Raw genomic sequence first — 4209 nt, 5'->3', positions numbered from 1 at the left:
TAAAAAAAAAAAAAAAAAATGAATAACATATTTATTTCGAAATAATCAAATAAAGTACATGGTGATAGCCAAGCTATGTTTATCAAGTGATAAGTAATGGGCTAAATGATATCAATTCTGTTCAAAATTTTAAAGTGGCTAATAATTAAACCATTTAAATGCCTCTACCCCTACCCACGACAACCAAAAGAAAAAAAAAACGTTTATTAAGGTTGGTTGACATATGGAAACTTTCATGGACAGATTACCTACTGTGCCAAATGAAAGGATTAGAACTAGAGTAGTAGACTGGCTTCTTCAATTTTAAGATGTTTTGCTTATGATTTTAATGATCACAATAAATCTTCGGCTTAGAATTAAAAAAAAATAAAAAAATATTGATATATAACTATAAAAAAATAATAATAATAATCCAAAAAACAAATATTGATATCTCTCTATATTTATGCTATTGTGATTGTTGTCATATGTTTTCGACATTTTAGTTTAATATATATATATATATATATATATTACGGGAGAGGGATAGGTATGCCACCGATATCAAGTATGCTAGCAGATAGCACCAATAGGATCACATGATGGAGTGTCATTTAGGAAGGATATGAGAGTCATTTCAAAAAAAAAAAGAGAGAGATAGACACAATGAATGCTAGCATACTTGATATCGGCGGCATACCCAACATTTTCTCATATATTACGGACAAAACAATGCAGGTTGAACTTCTTTTACTACTTAATTGAAAGAAATATATTAATATTGGTCTGCTTTATCTATAACTTGTAAAGTTAAGGAACCATATAGAATATCAATATCAATATCATCAAATTGAAAATGAAATCTCAAAGACAAAGAGTGGTAAACATATAATATTAAGAAATCCAAGAATAAAGCAAATATAAGATTGTTTAGTTAATCATATAATCATAGTCATACTTCATCTGGTTTCAAACATTAAAAAGTTTTCTCTAAAGCCCCTTCCATATTGCCATTCTTGTAGTCCTTTTAGAATGTCAAGAAAATAAAAAGGCGTGGAAGAGGAGGAGATGACCAAGTAATGGGAATGAAATATAGATAAAGGGAGAGAGACCTGGGCGACAAATACAAGGAGAAAATAAAGTAAGGTTTGAAGTGATTTGTGAGAAAGTGGGTGAGGGGAGTGAGACTAGTTGTGGAGAAAATTATGGTAGTGCAATTAAAGGGTCAAACAGAGAATGATAAGTTTACTAATTGAGATATAATGAGTGGTTAGGAGTTTTAGAGTAGAAGGCAAACTATTATTGTCCCAATAGTCTCTTAGTTCTCCAAATATTACAAAGCATTTGTTATGTCACATGGATAAATGATATTTCTATTTCAATTGTTAGATGGAGATGATATAGTCTAGATTAGTCACGTGTTAAATTTTAAAGTCTAATTCAATCAAGTTCCCTCTTTTGTATTGATAAAAATTCCGTGTATGTCTATGCATATGTATCGATACTCTAAATATTAGTGTGTACTCTCCCAACTTTGGGGATGATAATATATGATTTAGATTTAGATTAAGAAAATACATAAAAATAGATAGTTCAAATTTATCTTGTGATGTTCGGAAATTTCACTTTCCATTGTTACATGAACCTATAACTCTACTTTGCAGCCAGCCGCTTTATGTATGCACTTTTAACCTAGTCATGTTATTTACACTACGTAGTTAATTAGCCGCTTCAGATATGTGGCCCTGGACTCCAACTTAGTTCGGATTTATTTAATTTTCTTATTTTTTATTTAATTTTTTATTATACATGTTTAATTTCACCAAACAATATGAAGACCGGTTTAATTGGTTTGACTGAGGCACCCACCTGACTGGTCTACATTAGAATGTAGGTCATTTTGTGTTTTATGGGTCTTAGACCCTAATCTAGGCGATGACTCCCTATTTGTTTCTTCTCTCTTCCAAAAGAGGTGAAGTAGAGAACAACTTTTGAATCTCTTCTCCTGCACTGGAAGGAAGGCTCATTGTTCATATACAAGAAATAATGAAAAATTATAAAAATTAAAATAGATGTAAAATCTATTATTACATATTAGAGATTAGTGGAAATTTTGTAATTCAGCAAAAATTTAAGCAATGCTTTGACTCTTACTATATTTTCATATATAGCTTAAACTTGACAAAGGAGTTGAGTATGAGAGCATTGTAACATGGATCTACCCATGTCTAGCTTAAAATGGATCAACCATTTTGAGGGTTAACTATTGCAAGGGTTATAATTGCCTTAGAATATAGACATTTAATATTTTAAATAAACGTTTTTGATAAACTCATGGAAATGACTTAATAATCACATCAACCTAGGGGGTAGTGCAATTGGTGAGCAATGAACTTGGTACGAGTCGTAAACTCGAACGTTCTAAGTTCGACCCCCACTAGGTATACCTTGAGCTACTCACACGGGGGTGTTTAGTGCTCTACATTGCTTTCAGTGAAAGTTGAATAGTGCTCATTCAACTCTAGTATGACCCGATCCATGCGGTTATGGGGTCAATATGGGCCTGCAGGACTAGTCAGGCGAAAGGCCTGGATACCCGATGTTAGCAAAAAAAAAAAAAAAAACATCAACCTATATGAACATGCGACATGGAATTATAAGCCTAACAAAAGAGAATGTTTTATGACATGTGTTTGGACCTGTACGACAACATATATAGTTTTTGTGAGGTCAACATTTTCGATAAAATAAATTGTATCACCATGCATATAAAATAGATATCACTTGTATGGTGACGTTTAATGATTCGTGACCTGCACATCATTAAGTCATACTGGCTCCATGTTATATATAGAATAAAATTTTGGACTCCATACTCAAAATGAGTTGAGGAAGGTATTCAAACCTTTTAAATGGAATTTGTATGTTTCTATATACATTTCCCTCTTATGACCATTCACACTACACTTTTAAATTTTATATATTTTGGACCAAAGTTTTTACCAGAGAGATGGGTGCAGAGAGCTATCTATTACACGTCCCACCATGTACCATCACATGGTATATCGTAAAGTACCATTATCACTAGGGCAGTTACATTGAAAGCTCATATTAGTATCTACACTGTTATTAAATAATTGATAACATTATTAATTAGATATGTCTCAGGCCTGTGATCATTGAAGGAGTTTACATCAGAGCTCTCTTTCAGTTTTTGGGATTCTCATATTGTTGATGTGATCTCGTTAGTATTTTGATTTCCGTAGCCTACTCCTACTCCATCAAATTGATAAAAGGCTCTACTTTGAAACTTCTAGGGGTATTAGGCAAGCAAGAAGTGTGCGTACTAAGCAATCAAGCAATGGCTGAGCTGCCTATGCTGGCCTTATACTTGATCCACCCTTGGGAAATTCTCTTCAATAACCAAGCCACGGCTGTGGTGTTGCCTAGAAAGCAGATGATTTCGACGAGGCCCTTCCCCTGAACAGCAAGATTAATTACAGATCATTCCCTACCTCTGAATCCTTTGATGGACATCAGAGAATGACATAGAAGGAATAGGCTAAATGTTAATTTAGAAAGATTTTAAAGCATATCAGCCGCCATGAATCTATTTCGACTATCAATAAATTCCTAGCTATGATTTTTGGGGGAATGGCAAAACCCTATAATCACCAAGGTTTCTGACTTAAATCCTAAATTAGCAATGGAATATGCCTTTGCTAAACTTATTGTTTAGAAAAACGGTTGTCAAAGATCTTATTCATTCCACTTGCTATTGCTCACGAGGATTTTGTGTTTTCCCCCTACACCAAAAGGTGGACTTCTCTATCGAGGTGAGACTAATTTTTTCACTTTAATGGGGCTAACATCTTCTCAAATGTCCAGGAATCCCTTGCGGTCTTTTCTTGGAATATCAAAATCCACCCTAAGTTCAAAATCTTCCTTTGGAAGTTATTTAAGAACAGATTGAGCATTAAAGTAATTTATACAAAATTTCCCTTATCAGTGACTTATGTCCTCTCTATAAGAGGGAGGGAGAAACAGAATGACCCTTATTTCTATTTATATCATAAACCCTATGTTTCTAAGGTTGTCCTCTCTCTCTCTCTCTCTCTCTCTCTCTCCTATAACATGTGCTCTTTTCTATGGGCTGCCTGAAATCAATATGTTAAAAATTGGAAGGTTGCTGAATCCCCACAAAATCTTAGGGCCCGTTTGATTTTGTTT

The sequence above is a fragment of the Macadamia integrifolia genome, chromosome 12 (genome assembly GCF_013358625.1).
Source record: "Macadamia integrifolia cultivar HAES 741 chromosome 12, SCU_Mint_v3, whole genome shotgun sequence".
Classification (NCBI taxonomy): Eukaryota; Viridiplantae; Streptophyta; class Magnoliopsida; order Proteales; family Proteaceae; genus Macadamia; species Macadamia integrifolia.
This window is presented reverse-complemented; position numbering follows the sequence as displayed.